Source organism: Ostrea edulis, chromosome 8 (assembly GCF_947568905.1).
Source record: "Ostrea edulis chromosome 8, xbOstEdul1.1, whole genome shotgun sequence".
Classification (NCBI taxonomy): Eukaryota; Metazoa; Mollusca; class Bivalvia; order Ostreida; family Ostreidae; genus Ostrea; species Ostrea edulis.
The window spans coordinates 43,354,810-43,372,736 of NC_079171.1; the positions used below are offsets into that span (position 1 = coordinate 43,354,810).

Here is a 17,927-nt window from a genome sequence, read left to right on the forward strand (position 1 = left end):
CTAGCTGATATTAACAGCCTGTGAACCCCTTCAAAACACTTAAGTTCAAATCTTAAAGATAAAGTTATTCGTTTACTACTTACAACTGGAGAGCCTGTTACATCCGAAATCGTCGCCCGTCCCAAATCGTCACTGGCGACTTTTTTTTTTTTTTTTTTTTTAGGATGGGCACAGAACCCCGCAACTGAAAAAAAGAAGAAACTACTAAGTATCTAATTGCAAAGGAAGACAAAAATGCAATACAATTAGTAAACACTCATTGGTAGAAACACCTGCATGCATTAACCCAAAATATAATTACCATGCTCGATTGCAATGTGGGAAAGTTATTCACAGTATCGAAGCTGTCAAACATAGGTGAATAAACAAGTAACGTATGTCTTGTGGAAATACATTCTATTCAAGCATCATGACATCACTCTGATGCAATGGTTTGATAAAAAAAAGCGCATGTTGTCACAGAAAGAAGTAGATAATCAAGTATAACCTACTTTAAATTTGATGAAGCATGTATTCGATTTTATCTGGCAGTTTTACCACATGAATGCAATGTACAATGTTGACTGCAATTTGGTAAGTGTATAACACTTGATGATCATAGTAAGTAGCACAGTATTGAGAAAAAACATTTTTTTATCTAAAGGTCAACATATCCTCCATCATTTTGAGGAATTTATACGTATCAATGCTGCCTTTATTTTCATTACTCATTATCTCGCAGAAATTTATGGAATAAAATTCAAGAAATTACGTGAAATCACACAATCGCTTAATCAAATCGCCCTTTTCTACACATCGGGTACAGAGTTGATCTCAAATTAAATTGTTTTGCATTTTAGTAGATGTTATGATTTTTTTCCAGTTATCTTCACACGATCAATTTTTACAATATTTACAAATTGTAATATTTAATAGATGGAACAGTACATTTCTATCATATCATAATAAGGGAAACATGCATGTTTGTACATACACGTGCATTTCACCATAACAAAACATGACAGTCTTACATACTAGTAATCATTTTGCTTGCGTGTAATTTATTTACTTCTTTACCCACGGCCTTTTATACTTAACTTGGAGGGGTACATATTTCCTTTGATTAAAAATCTTTTAAAGGTCATATGAAACGATAGCTGAAGAAATTGAGTTATGAATGGAAATTCATTAATCAAGGTTTATTAAACAATAATTCATTTTTAAATTTTTTGTTCAATGCATTATAACGTCATAACAGCTGATCAAATGTACTCGATCACGAAAATTATTTTTGATGACCACGGTTGATATCCCTTGCTGATGACGTCAAAAAGACCCACTGTGATGTACACAACCAGGCCTTATAACATGAATAGGCCTATAACGAAGTATTATAAAACTGCTTAGCTTGAAAAATGCCAAAGTGTGGTGCTTTTAATTGTAGTAAATGTGTTAGGTTGTAGAAGAGGGTGCTTATATACCTCTTCCCAAGGGATACCAGATTTAGAAGAAGAAAATATATGGGTATACAAAATCTCCGACGCGATGGATTCAGTGTTGCCATGAACATTGCACTTCAGTACATCCGTCGGTAGCCAAACAATGTGGACACAAATAGATCAATTTCAGATCAGACGCTGTGCCAATAATTTTATATTTTCCAAAGACTGAGACAAATTAAAATAAAAATTAAAGTCAACCGCTTAGTTAAAGTGAAGACACTGGTATGTATTACTAAATTACACAAAGGTTGGATATCATTGTAATCACTAAAAAAAAAACATTTCATCAATGAACGTGAACTTTGAATAAATTTACTCAAAATTATATTCTATTTTCATATCTTATCTACATTATAAACTCTATCAGTCAACAGTATTCGTATAGTTTCATGCTTATTAGGCCTACATGTGTAATATACATGTACCTACACGAGTATCCCAAAAGTGTGTAATTTTTATTTTCTTATTATTAATTGTAAAATTCAGTTGAATTAAGGTAATTCCCCATACCACGTCAAATAACGTTAGAAATGTTATTCATGAGTCACGAACGTTATCACGCATTCAACGAACCCGACGGCATGTTGGTGAATGTTGTAGACCGTATTAGGATTGATTGTTTGAAAGCAAACAACACAAATTTAGAATTAAAAAAACAACAACAAACGAATCGCAATAATACAAACAAGCCCTATTCCCGTGAGATTTCTGCAAATATTACAGATTATGATGTTAAATCTTGTTAATTGTCAAGATTCAATGAATCTATTGTAGGTCATTTCTTTTGTGTGGTTTCTGATCATTAATGACGGGTAGAAATATCGAATCTCCTATACAACTGACAAAATGCAAATTTTTGTATGCTACGTGTACTGACAGTCACATATTTTTGTCATGTTTCCTTATAATTTATTTAAACCTGAAAGAATACAATAGAGTCGTCATTATCTAAATAATGTAGGCTTACATGCATAATATAAAGCTATATGACACTGTAACACCCTTGCAAATTTTTTATATTTATTTACAAAAATCGCTTTCGAGGCCTTCCGAATCCATAATAAATATGCATATACATGTACATGTATGTGCATTATATCTTTGTTGTGTCTTATCATTTCAGGGTGTTCAATTTAGATCATACGCTGACAGATTTATATTTAGGCCCTACATGTATATCTCTAGGCCTAGGTGTCTTACGTTTGTGTTCTTGTATATACAGTATGGATCATGGGTGTTGTAATGTAATTTTCTTTTATCTAAAACACTTTTCTGGCCGGACATGACCTTCATTGATGTTTTGATTAAAACGTCTCGGAATGTACGCGGTAATTACATGTCAGTTTTTAAATCGAGGTAAGCTACTGAAAAACAAGTTGATGGTACAGGGATTTCAACAGTCTCGATTGAAGTCAGCATTTCGAAAATTCTATGGTCGTTATGACGATCTAGTTCGTCAATACAACCTCGCATTGGGTCAAATGCTGTCTGACGTGTTTCATACCGATTGTTAAGCCGTTCTTGGCACACTGATTTTGACTGCGGATAACTCCGTTTACCTGATCAGGATATGGGGCTCACGGCAGGTGTGACCGGTCAATAGGGGATGCTTACTCCTCCTAGGCACCTGATCCCACTTCCGGTGTGTCCAGGGGTCCGTGTTTGTCCAACTATCTATTTTGTATTGCTTGTAGGAGTTATGAGATTGATCACTGTTCGTTATCTTCACCTTGCATCAGTTATCATGGAAAACATAGCAAAATGCATAAAATTTTGTGAATAGGCATAAAGAAGAACAAATCACTGTCCAACTGGCATTATTATCTATGTTTTTTTGTATTTACACAAATAATAGATAAGTGATAGCAAATATCGATAAAATATAATTGAAGAAAGCTAAGAAATAATTAAAGGGGAACATGTATGTATATTATGTATTTTCATTATAAATCTGTCTTGATCACAGTAGATTTGTTTGATCTTTGTTTATAATAGTTTATAAAATGAAGACAAACTAGTGATTTATTATAGTGAGAGTGTGCAAATGTTGTATTCATATTAAGCAATAAAATCATTATCATAATTGAAAACCTCATAATTATATAACTTTTTTAAATTCTACTTTTCAAAATGTATTCATTTCAATTATTAGATGTAGAAATGTCTTGAAAACAGATGTCGGACAATCATCGATGTAAGATCTTAAGTCTGTACCCACCTCAGGCTCAATAAACCAAAACAGATGGGTTCTATTCCTTGCACTGTGCAGATAACTGAATTGTCAACAACAGTTAATCACATTTGGAGTGGTTACTGCTATTCTTTACATGTAAGAACGTATATTACCAAAGGTTACCAAACAGACTAGTTGATACTATAAAAAATTAACCATGTTGATCCATTTGGAATATTGTTGCCATATCTAACTATACGTACTTCCATTAACATTTTGATTACAATGTAGAGCATGCGACTTTCGAAAGAAATATAATACCGGATATATGTTTTAATAAACGTCAATATATATGATAATATTTGGTTTCTTAAAAATGAGTGCTTCTTTTTTATGTCAGCATTTTATAAGATTATTCTGTTTCAATCTTCAACAGCAATGCATTGGAAACTGGTTCCTAACCACCTGTATCCATAGACTTGGTGTGTCTACTGTGAAGGACCTGATTTCAAGCCACGACTCTCTATCTACTTCATAACTACAAGACAGACACTAGTTAATGATAGACCTGTAATCTTGTGTCATTGCCAAGAATACATTGTACAATGTGTGTGCCATAAATGATCAAATACTACCACTCTAGAGGAAAAATCAATTAAACGTAGGCTTGACTTATGTACATCAGCATCTACATTATATTGTTTGAAAAGAAAATACATGGTGTTGAAGACTTTTATTATATTCTTAATACTTAATCTGCATTTGTATATCATAAGATACGATAATACTTCAATATTTTACCAAGAAAGTTTTTCCACACAAAAAATATTGTGTAGTGTTACAATCAACATATTTTGAAAAGCAAAGCAGCTTTCATAATCTGCCCTGGAATGCATTGCTCTCTTAATTCGTTAATGCAAGGTGAAGATAACGAACAGTGATCAATCTCATAACTCCTACAAGCAATACAAAATAGATAGTTGGGCAAACACGGACCCCTGGACACACCAGAGGTGGGATCAGGTGCCTAGGAGGAGTAAACATCCCCTGTTGACCGGTCACACCCGCCGTGAGCCCCATATCCTGATCAGGTAAACGGAGTTATCCGCAGTCAAAATCAGTGCGCCAAGAACGGCTCAACAACCGGCATGAAACACGTCAGACAACATTTGACCCAATGCGAGGTTGTATTGACGAACTAGATCGTCATAACGACCATAGAATTTTCGAAATGCTGACTTCAATCGAGACTGTTGAAATCCCTGTACCATCAACTTGTTTGTCAGTAGCTTACCTCGATTTAAAAACTGATTATACCCAGAACAAGCTCTTGCATATCGAATCAGTTGAGATATATAAACACCATATGGAGGTGATAATGGAATATTGCTACGTAAATGTGGGAAGTTGACGATGGAGAAGCTGAAATCATCCCGTTTGTCATACAATTGAGTTGTTAGTTTGCCGTTAATGTCTACTTTCAATAAAATATCTAAGTATGAAGCAGAAGTGGACGACTCTGTGGTGTCCTTTATTTCGAGCTCACAGGGATATATCAAATCGACATATGAATGAAAGCTATCATTGTTAATAGACAAAACGTCATCGATATATCTAAAAGTCGAATTGAAGGTCACAGCGAGAGATTTTTTCTTCTCACGTAGAATTTTTTAAAATAAATTCTGCCTCATATGAATATAAAACAGGTCATCTAACAAAGGAGCACAATTCGTGCCCATGGGAATTCCAACAGACTGTTGGAAGACCTGATCACCAAAGACCACGAAAATATTTTCTATGAGGAACTCTAGCATATTTTTTATTTCAACTTCAGAGTACTTGTACGTGGAATCAGAGTGGTGTTTAACGAAGTAAGTTTTTGAATGACTGATCACTAGATATGAATAATTCCGTTTTCCGTTTTTGTTGAAGAAGCAATTGTCTATGATGTCAAAGTCAGTGTCAACTCTAGTCTTTAATTTATCGTAAGGAATGGTCCTGTATAGTGTTGAAAAGTCATAGGTTTTAATGCTATTGATTTGGGAACAATTCTGTGATTTCAAGTTTACTAAAAGTTCTTTAGAATTTTTTAGAATCCACATTTGATTAACACCACTTCTGGCATATGTAGTCGCACAGTAAGTTTGAAGTTTCTCCTTCACAGCTTGTAACAATTTCGTGAGGAGCAAAGATAGGGGATTGGTAGAGCACTTACTGAATCCAGCAATGTATCTTTGTTTGTAAGGGTTTTTATGCAGTTTAGGAATCCAGTATAGGTACGGTAACTCATATTCATTCGACCCATTGACTGGAATATTTAATGTGTCTAAAACTGAAACATGGTTTTGAAGAATTTCGTCTTTTGAAAGGGCAGTTGGAGTATAAGTATGATTACCAAAAGTGGAATTAGTGCCAAGTGCGTTTAAAATACAGTTGTAATAATGAGCCTTACAAACAAAGACAATGTTGTTACTAGCTTTGTCAGCTGGAACCAAAACATATTCCTCATGTAACCTATCTAATTCTTTTATCACTTCTGGTTTACTAAACACAGAAGGACAGGTGGTACGTACTTTTGTTTTCATGCAAGGTTAAGATAACGAACAGTGATCAATCTCATAACTCCTACAAGCAATACAAAATAGATAGTTGGGCAAACACGGACCCCTGGACACACCAGAGGTGGGGTCAGGTGCCTAGGAGGAGTCTACTGCGGGATGTTAATATCCCTCTTATGCTTTTAACCCATTCTGACAATGTATCAAGTTCTTCTTTTTCATATTTAGCCCATCGTCTGGCATAATCTTCGACATAACTCATAATAGAGATTAAGTTCTGTCGCCAATTAAAAGACCGAGGTTCTCTGTATTTAGGACCTTTAAGAATAAGTGATTTGAGGTCCTCATTTTCAACTATATCAACATCACCAGTAATGGCATGTCCAGCTGGACTGTAGTTGAAAGAAGACGAAGAACAAGAACATGTTAGTGGATTACGTATAAGATGGTCTATATCTAAGCACTGCAAAGTTTGTTTATAATTGAAAAGCTTGGATGCAATAGTAGAAGTGTAGCTGTAGGAAATACAGGGTGTAGACTTGAACTTGAAATAAGTTGGAATACATGACTGAACCCTTTTATGACGAAGAATATTGCTTATGTTGACGGCATCTATTCCTTTGTTTGTAAATTTGAGCATAAGGAACTGACGGCATGATTGGGAAGGAATATCATCCATGGTCCGTGCTGGTTTATAGAGCCTGTGGTAGGCAACATCCATAATCATAGAGTTAAGTCTATATTCAGGTGTTGAAAAATCCAAGTATAGACTAGCCATAGCTTCTTTAAATAACGTATGTAAAACCCTCAATGGAATAGAGTAAAGTTTTGTACGAATATGATGTGGACCCAATTGTCTGTTGACGTGAGGCAAAAGTGAATCAAACTTGACATCATTTATGCTTGGTCTTTTATATGAACGATGTCTGTGGCTGCGTTTTCGTCTTTGGGTTTTGGGAAAGAGTCTCATCACATTAACGTTATTTCCTTGTGGACTAGTCAAATTTCCCACATCATATACATTATCATTGCATCCATATGGAAATGCAGTGCCTAGGATCCTGATCCAGTGATCTTCTCGTTGTCTACGAAAAGGGGAGCTTAATGTAGGATTGTTAGTGTGATGGTAAATTTTTTCTAAAATCCTTACCCTCATGGACAAGATAGAGTGGTCCGGTGCATTAAAATGCTTGTAAAGAAGTTGGTTACCACCATTATTAATTTGAAATATGTGCCCCGATATTCTTTTATTAAGTGAACCCTTGGTTTCTCGCACATAAATTAAGCAATGGCGTAGACAACGTTAGAAGATTTACAAGTCAGATTATCAAACGCTTTGGTACAGAAACTACGTCCAGTTAAATTACTGCTAAATGAATATTTAGTGATCAGTATATCACAAGTTTTGCAATTTTTTGCAGAACATGTTGATGTTACCAATTGTGATCTAAGCATTTAACTTAAGTTAGTTCAAGTCAGTCACCTTTATAGTAGTTTTCTTTAGGAGAAACTGAATACTGATATGCATACTCAGGGTTTGACAATATTGAATAACTGTAACCTGCTAGCTGCGGATAATTTTAATTCATGTTGAAATTTGGGTGAAGAGGGTGGTGGTGGTGTATATATGTTTTGTCTTGCCTTTAAAACTTCATCACATAGCTTTTAGAATGATTGGAAATCAAAACTTAGTTTCTTGTTAAGTAAAATCTATATTCTACCTCTCAAAGGACTAAAAGAAGATGCTTACTCCTCCTAGGCACCTGATCCCACCTCTGGTGTGTCCAGGGGTCCGTGTTTGCCCAACTATCTATTTTGTATTGCTTGTAGGAGTTATGAGATTGATCACTGTTCGTTATCTTCACCTTGCATAGCGCACTTGGAATGCAATTTCGCCTACATAAATACTTTTTTCTTGAATATCATTTTTTTTTTTACAAATATTCTGTTATACAATGGTAGTCTATACTTGTGTTTACTCAAATTACTCAACAAAGATATCTATATGTTTATAGTATCTTTATTTGATAAGCATAAAAATCACCGTGATTTTATAGAGTATATAGTAGATGTAACGCAATGGACCTAAAAAAAACTGCGAACTGTTGCAAAAGCCTACCCTAAACCAGAAACAAAACACTGAAATTGCTTTACTTGAGTATTGCTGTACATAAGTCCATTTGGGGAAATTTGACCCTCTTGTTGAAAATGGCTAAAATATGACAAAAATCGTTCTCAAATTTTACCTTGATATTTAACAGCCTGTCAAACGTTAAACCTTAAAACTTACATGCCTGGGTGACCTAGTGGTTTAGGTGCTCGGTAATCTCACACGTAAAGTATACATTACGAGCTCAAGTCCAATATTTTCCCAATCTACTTTTTATGCTTTTCAGTTTTGGGGGTCGTTTTCGTGAGAAGGTTATGAAATTAATACACATATTATAACAAATATTAATCATTTTCATCATAACTTCCAATATTTGCAAGTTACGACTTAAAGAAAAGGAATTTATTCCGAGATCACTGTAGTTCCGTTTGTTTACACTAACCTGTTCCTGTGTGTAAAGGATTTTCAAACCGTAATGTGCCTGACGAAAACCTTAACAAATACTACACGATAAGGGGCACAAATGCACAGCATGTAATAAGTAAAAATAGGTCAAGGGAGGAAAAGAACTGTTATACAGTTTGATTTCTCAAAAGTAAATATAAAAACCCCTTTAGCAACTGTCATATGATATTTAGCCAGAGCTAAACACTCGAATTATCAACCTAAGGCAAATGAATTGATGAAATTTGTTAAAGGTGTTGCAGCCACGTCAGAAGACACTGAGCTAAGGTAATGCCATATGTAAAGGGGTTGTTGTGTGATATGAATGTATCTACATGCATGAACATATTGTAATATTCGTCATTCCACATAGGAAAAGGGTTTATTGATTAAAGAACGACTCATATAAATGTCAGTAAAAACGGAAGAAATGATAATCGTCGCCCTGTATATACTCCTGTTATTTGCAACGCTCTACGAGAAAATCGGGGATTTCACTCGGGATTTTATTACCCCAAAACGTATACGCAACACGTTGCAGATAACAAAACATATACGCAACACGTTGCAGATAACAGTATTTAACCATAATGTCTCAGAACTCCTATAATGTAAAATATATACGGTACCAATTTTGATGCACGAGATGTGCATTTCGACAAATAATGTCTCTTCAGTGATGCTCAACCGAAAGTTTTGAAATACGCATTGCGTCTAGATTTACTCCATGAATTTAATATTTAAAATGTAGACCGTAGTTTATTCACCTTTAGCATATTTAATTTCAAACCTTTTTTTCCCTTCTAAGTCTCCCATCCTTGCCAAAACCGCAACAAAAATTTGATTCAATGAAAATTGCTCAATATCATATATTTCAGGAATAAACTGCACGATTTGATTATTTTAAACATTTCTTATCCTCAAAGAAGGCACATGCATTATGTACACATTTTTTTATGATTATAATTAATGTCTTGCAAGGCAATTATTCTTCCATATGCATTTCTTTACACAAAAAGCGGTTATCTAACATAGTCTTCTCTTGTTTTTGCGAGAAATAAATGTTTTTATTAGTTATTTTCATGTATTCCCATGTCATTGAGAAATTTTGAGTAAAAAAAAAAACCATCACTTCCACAGTTAATGTCCCTTTAAAAAAAAATAGAAAATCGGTTATTTTACATGTTCGGGTGATTTTGAATATATTTTTTCATTGTTTTACAATACAAAAGTTTAAGAAAAAAAATATCATCGCTCATTTTGCTCTAGCACGATACCGCCTGAAATTTATGTTGAAAATAAATTTTAATATTATAAATAGTAAATCGCTCGCCCGCCCCAATTTGTTGGGGTCATTTGTCTGAAAAACAAGAAATTTTATTGGTGTCGCCTTAGGAATCAAAATAAAATGTACATAACGGGGACGATTCCCTGAGAAGAGGGTTACCATATCAGAGAAACGGGGCGTGGTTTCTTTTGAGGTATTAAACAAAATAAGTTTACAAGATGAAATAAAGCCTTTCTCTATAACTCACGCGTTGATTTTCATAAGTCGGTGATTTTACTGTGGAGCATTGCATGCAAGTTATAGTGAAGGGCTTTATTCCGTCAAATAAACTTATTTATCTCGATCCCCCCAAAGGAAAACAAGCCCCGTTTTCTATGATATGGTACCTCACAAGAAAACCCTCTTCCCGGGGAAACGTCCCCTTTATGTTTATCAGCTTCTATTACCCAAACTCTGCTCACCGTAGCTCGTTTTTGCTGTCATAAAATGAAGGAATGTCCCAAAATCCATGATATGACCATTAGCCATTGTTTACAAAACGCACGCCACTCCAACGCCAACAGTATAGGAAAGTTCACCGAAAATACCAGCTCAAGCCGAGCGAATAGATACGTAACTGGGGTTAACGAATCCGCACAGTCATTCAACTTACTTGTTGTTATAGAAATTAAATTTTGATCCTTCGATTTGAACAAAATGAAAAAACTTTGATCCGCTTTACAATTTGTATTCACTGAATCCCATGTATATGAAAAGGCTAACGTGTGCAAAACACAAGCTATCGCGTGCCTATCCAAGCCATTGATTGGCTACCAAACTTGAGGCCCCCAACGGGGTAAAGTTATACGAGGTCTCCAATAGGGTAAATGACACATATATACGCTTTAAACATAAATGCTATTATGTTCCATAATATTGATTTTATGTGCATTTTATATTGATTCCTAACAGAGAAAATAAGAATCGTCGCCCTATATATACATTATACTTATGTTATTTGCAACGCTCTACGAGAAAATCGGGGATTTTAATGTGGAGCGTTGCCTGCAATGTCTTGATGTTATATTCTATTATACCATGGTGGTTATATTGTAAACTCGTAAATAATATTGATAATGATTAGGAATCATGTTTGTTGAACTGTTGAAATAGACATGTGCATGTACATATGAAAGAAAAACAAATGAATTAAAAGAGAAATGGTATACCGGAATAAGCCGCATGAAGCATACAATATTGTTCATAAATATCTCTATATTTTAGGCAATTTCGTTGATATTCATAGAAATTTTTTCTTGTCAGTTTAATCTTTTATATAGAGGATATGAACCCGATGTATATTTTGGTTATTGCTACTTCAATGTCCAGTGCGCTTGACCTTTGACCTTTTGAGTACCCCAAAACGTATACGAAACACGTTGCAGATAACAGGTTACTGTATTATTGTAAATAATGGCATTTAAGTAATTTGTGATATGCGACACCATTCTCTATCTACATTGTTATGTAATTTTGTAACCGTCTGTATTTAAGGTCATTTTGTGTGTTTAACCAGTTCAAGTTTCTGATATATTGTCAGGGTTGGACGGTTAAAGCCGTCCCCGGTTTTAACCAGTGGTTTTCACCGGTTTTAACCGTCCCGGTCAATACCCCTGTAGTGGTCAATACTGGTCAATTGTGATTTAAACTGTCCAATTTCCTATGTTTGTACATTTCTTGTAAAGATAAAGATACATTTACGTCTTTTCATTTTATGGATCAATTGTTGATTAATAATTTTCAATAGATAATCAAATGTAATTTCATAAGTTTAATATATTTGGTTTGCTGAAACTGATTAAAATATCTTCAGTACCTACCAGAGGGTCACTGTTCTATAGTATAGCTTGACAATTGGAGACTGACCTGTTAATACATGTATCTGGACTTATTAAGAATAAAAGGTAGCTGGACATTATCTGAGCACAGGAAGCAGAGTTGACAGGTGTTAATAAGCATAGGCTGAGACCAGAGATGACCAGTGTACCTGTTATTGTTATGAAAATATCACCAACCCACCCCCTCATATGTTTATTTAACACTTAAAATGAAGATTGGTGAAACAATATGTATAGGTAGTTCGTGTTCAACTAAGGAATTTGAACAGAAACTTTTACATCTTCCCCAATTCAACAGAGTCATTTGTACATTATTTATCTAATATTATGACTTCTAAGTATATCATAAACTGATAGTGCATGTTATGGATTACAATATTTACCATAATGGTCACTTAAACATTTAAATTAATAACACATACTATAATGACCAAATAATTTTCAATCAACCAGTGTTAACCAGTATTGATCGGTTTTAACAATATTGACAAGTATTGACCACCGGCCCGGTCAATACTCATATTGGCTACTTTTTTGCCAACCCTGTGTAATGTCCAATCATATGGTAAGGTCATATGACGCGATGTTTAGATAGCGTCAGTTCTGAATTTAATTTGTTACAAGGAGGAATTTAGAAGTTTTAGCGATTTTATCCTGTTTTACGATAAGTGCGGTGTTCAAGAGAAATAAAGGAAACAATCACTAAAGCCCTAACGGACGTTTTACAAAGTCTGATTTGGAGACAAAAAGTAAGTTAAACTTGTTTTATCGCGTATTCCCAGGGCAGGCGGGCTCCGTCCAATCTGAGAAGATGGTGATGGAAGTTTGTGTTATCGGTCACTCATATATTCGTCGTTTAAGGGAATTTACCTAAACATCGGCTGAGATGTATAACTTAAAACTTGATTGCAACTTGTTTAATGTGAATTTCATAACACGAGGAGGTTTAACCTTTCCATGGCTATCTCGGTGCCCGGAAATTTTTAACTTTAACAAACCTCCTGGACTGTGCTTCGTTCAAATGGGTGGAAATGATTTATGTCAAACAAATCCAGAAAAAGTGTGCGCAGACATTATCTCCTATGCTCAATATCTAAAAGAGGGGGTAGGTGTGCGATCAGTTGTTATAGGCCAGTTGCTACGACGACAACCCTGGGCATCGCGTCCCTCTTACAACGATCACGTAATAACAGTAAACAGCTTGCTGCGGACTGAAATTGCGAAGCTTGAAGGAATCCACTTCTGGTCACACCGTGGTTTTTGAGCGGACCTGACCTACCTGGGGAAAAAATGGAGTGCACATTGACGCCACATCATTGCACATGAAAAACTATATGCGCAGTATTAGGATAGCTGTCCTTCAGCACTCCAGATAAGCATGCCACTTTATTACACGTCTTTACTTAGTTTATCATCTGTTTATATATTATACTCTTAGTAAGTGGCATACATGCTAATTTTTCTGTGTACGAAAACTTGCAAGTTGCTTTATTATCAGTTGAACATGTCTGGTTGTATTTAGCCTGAGGTGATTAAATACAGTAAGGACTTTATAACCCTTATTTCTGACATAGTTATGTTATAGTAACCAGTTATCACATGCAATTTAGTGGGTTACTAATCTTATAAGAAATCGTGCAGTAGTCATATAATATTGTATTTCTTTTATATACATAGAGTAAGGCGCCTTTTAAGTCGCACACAGAGTTGGTGTTTTTTATTTATTCACACACGGAGTAGGTTGTTTATTTTTCATCATGATCATGCAGAGTAGTCAGTGCCCTTTTATTCACACGCAGAGTAGTGTGCTTTTTCCTCATACAGAGTAGTATACTTATTCACACACAGAGTAGTGTTTGTTATTCACACACAGAGTAGTGTTTGTTAGTCACACACAAAGTAGCATGTTTCTTGTTAGCCATAAGCTGAATAGTGTGCTTCGGATTCACACGCAGAGTAGTGTGTTTGTTAGTCACACGCAGAATAATGTGTTTGTTAGTCACACGCAGAGTAGTGTGTTTGTTAGTCACACGCAGAGTAGTGTGTTTGTTAGTCACACGCAGAATAATGTGTTTGTTAGTCACACGCAGAGTAGTGTACATTTTATTCACACGCAGAGTAGCGTGTTTCTTGTTAGCCATAAGCTGAATAGTGTTCTTAGGATTCACACGCAGAGTAATATTCTTCTCTCTTTCATGCAGAGCAATGTGGGTTTTTTCCTGAATAAATTGTCTGATTCCTTATTCACAGTCAAAGTTCAGTGTTTCTTCTACATACTCTGAGCTATATTTTGGGTCGAAAATCATCTTGAAAATTCTAGGCATTTCCTAGCAGGCCTCTAAGTTTTAGCAAGATGCACTCCACAGTTGATTAGTCAATTGCCTTGGTACATGTATGTTAAAGGTTTTATACATGATGATACCTTGATATACTGTGAGAAAATAGCATGAAAGGGCACCATCATGATGTCTACCCTAAGTGATGTACTAGAATTGCACAAGGCTCAGATGAAATATATCATGGTATTGATTCACGTCATAATACAGTTCTATGTCTTGTAGGCACAAAACATGCCCCGACGCAAGAGAGGGCCAGTCTCAATGGGCACTGAGCTTGAAGACCAGCCTAGTACATCGAAGAAGTCTGGGACAAGTTCCAAGCGTCCAAAAACGGTTGCTATTGAGAGCATCGATTATGCCAAACTCGCAAAAGAAATATGTAAAATACAACAGGGATCCTCCTTGTCGTCCTTGGAGGGGACAGTACTTCCCTTATCTAGAGACAGTGAGCCTTTTGTGCAACAATCACAGGAAAAAGACCAGTCTAATCCTCAGCCCCAATGCTTAGACCAAACAGAGTCTCAGCCGACAAACCAGCCATTTCCTTCTGGGCAAGTGGTTAATGACACACATAATACATTAGCAACAGTGGTATCACAATTGTTGAGTGCTAGTACAAGTGAGCCAGTAGGCACAAGTTCCATTTTGGTGTGACAGTGTCTTCCAAAATAAAATCAAAAATCTGGTCTAATGAATTCTTGGATCTAAGAATACTGCTGTCTCATCAGGAGGAAGACCCTCTTACGCTGTCCATTTCTCCGGGGATTATTAATGTACAGCATACAATGAAGGCAAAAAACCCCATGTCAATCAATCAATGGACTGATGCCTTTTTGATTTTCACGAGCATCAGCATTCAAAAAGGACTCATCAGAGGCCCCACCTGTTAAAATACATGAACCTCATTAGAGAAATGCATAAACTCTATGGTGATGCAGCATGAAGGACCTATGATGAGTCCTTTAGAAAAGGAATCGGTGGACCTTGCATGGCAAAAACCAGTGGAAGAACTAAGAGGAAAATATATTGCGCTGTCCCTAAAACCCAATCATTCTGGGCAGCTCTTTCGTAGCAAGCAAGCGGGAAGAGTCAGCTTTTGCTTCGCATTCAACCAAAGAGAAAAATGCAAAAACACCCCATGCCAGTTCTCCCACATGTGTCAGTCATGTAGGGGCCAGCACCCCAAATATAAATGTACCTCTGCTTCTCAAAGACTCCCAGAGAACAGAACTGCCAACCCCAGTAAAACCAAATATGCTAAATAAAGAGTCAGAGGGGTATGATACAGAGCTGAAGTCCTATTTGGTAGACGGATTTTTTTCCCCTGGGTTGTGCTACAACTCTAATAGCCCATTGTCAAAAAACCACAAATGAGCATTACAACATAACGATATTATAGAAAATCACACCAAAAAGAGTCTACAACTCAACCGTATAGCAAGTCCGTTCTTATGCCCACTATTTGTCCCTTTTGTTTCATCCCATCTAGGAGTGGTACCAAAGTCTGAACCAGGAAAATTCAGAATTATCCATGATCTATCTTACCCAAATGTAAATTCGGTCAATGTTAACATACCCAGAGAAAACTCGGTTGTATATTATGGCACCATTGACTGGATTATTCAGCTAGTTCAAAAGTATGGCAAGTACTGCTTGATGGCAAATACTGATATAGAAGATGCTTTTAGAATAATCCCTGTCAATCGATCTGACTATCACTTATTAGGCTTTTGCTGGAATGAAAACGTTTATTGTGACAAATTTTTACCAATGGGGGCAAGCAGTTCATGTCAGATTTTTGAACAGTTAAGTGTAGCATTACAGTGGGTTATGCAGTCGTGGTATAGTGCAGGGGGTATGTCCCACATCCTGGATGATTTTTTCTTCATTGGCCCAGCTGATTCACCTAATTGTAAAAATGATCTAGCAAATTTCCTCTACTTGCGCAAAAAGATTGGGGTACCTATCAAAATGTCACCCCCCCCCACTCCACCACCACAACCATAACTATTTATGGCATTGAGATAGACTCGATAAAAATGGAAGCACGTCTTCCCCTGGACAAAGTTAGGAAGGTCGAACAAATTTTTTTAGACATGCTAGGAAAATATCATACAAATTTACGTGATCTTCAAGCATTAATTGGGTTATTGAACTTTGCTTGCTCTGTTATTTATTCCTGGAAGTGCTTTCTTAAGGCGTTTAATTGATTTGACTTGTGGTGTAAAAAATCCCAATGACTTGATTGAACTTCCCCATGAAACAAAAGCTGACATGGAAACATGGCTCACATTTCTGGCCACCTTCAATGGGAAATCAGTTTTCCTGTCACAAAAATGGTTTTCCTCTGATCACCTCACATTGTATACCGATGCTGCTGGGTTCATGGGGTCTGCTGCCATTTTAGGGTCCCATTGGGTTGTATCCCATTGGCAAGACAATATGAAGGAATATCAAATTGCAATTAAGGAACTTTTCCCAATAGTGTTGGCTATTGAAATATGGGGTAATGAGATAAAAAAATAAATAAAAGGGTACTTTTTATGTCTGACAACTTGGCGGTAGTTCAAGTTATTAACAAGCAAACTTCCAGAGAAAAAGTCCTTATGAAATTGGTATGCCGCCTGGTGTTGGCAACCCTCAAATGGAGCATACAATTCAGGGCCAAACACATACCGGGCAAACACAATGTTGCAGCTGATCGATTATCTCGATTCCAATTTCAGGCAGCCTTCAAGTTCATGCCAAGGTTAAATCAACAACCAACACAGATTCCCAGGCGTTCTTGAAAATCTGAACCAAATCACACCAACTCCTAGCAGCCGCTTTATCCAATTCTACAAAGGCCTCATACAAAGATGTGACTTGTTTGCTCTAGAATTTCCTAAATTCAATTCCCTTCCAATTACGGCTACAGTTTTGTAAAATTTCATAGCAAAACTTTTTTCAACAGGTTATTCTCCCAGTAGTATATCTTCACATATATCTGCAATTAGCTATGTGCACAAAGTTTTGTATCTCCCAGATCCCGCCGAGGCATTTTTAGTCCGGAAAATTCTGCAAGGGTGTCATTCTGCACCGAGCAAATATTCCAGGTTACCAATTACTGCGTCAATAATGTCAAAATTAATGAAAGGCGTTGATTGTTCAGTACAAAATTTATGTTCCAGGATCTTACTCAAGTCCATGTTCCTTTTGGCATTCTTGCGTTTGTGGGAACTTGTTATCAAATCAAAAGGTGAACAATGCAAAGTAATTCAGAGGGATGACGTAACATTCGAATTTCAACATAAATCGCCTACTGCAGTAATGATAGTGTTAAGAAACTTCAAAACAAATAAAACACATGACCTTTTTCAAATAAATCTTAGAGCTTCAAGCAACCAGAAAATGTGTCCAGTTAAGTCACTGTATCTTTACCTACAAACATTTGCGCACATATCAGGCCCCTTATTTCAATTTATGGGGGGTGAACCAGTCACGTATGCATTTGTAACCAAAAACGTACATAACACAATCCGCTTCATTGGCCTGAACCCAGCTCTATATAAAGGCCATAGTTTCAGAATAGGGGCAGCTACACATGCAGCACATTTAGGGTATTCTGGAAACTGTATTCAGAAGATGGGCAGATGGAAATCTGATGCTGTTCATAGA

At 36.1% G+C, this 17,927-nt stretch overlaps 1 protein-coding gene across 1 annotated transcript in view; it reads right to left on the reverse strand.

Annotated features, from left to right (window-relative positions):
- The window catches only part of LOC125662394 (uncharacterized), a 1,158,266-nt gene that overhangs the window by 979,938 nt on the left and 160,401 nt on the right, over positions 1–17,927 (reverse strand). The gene's annotated exons all lie outside the window — the stretch shown is intronic.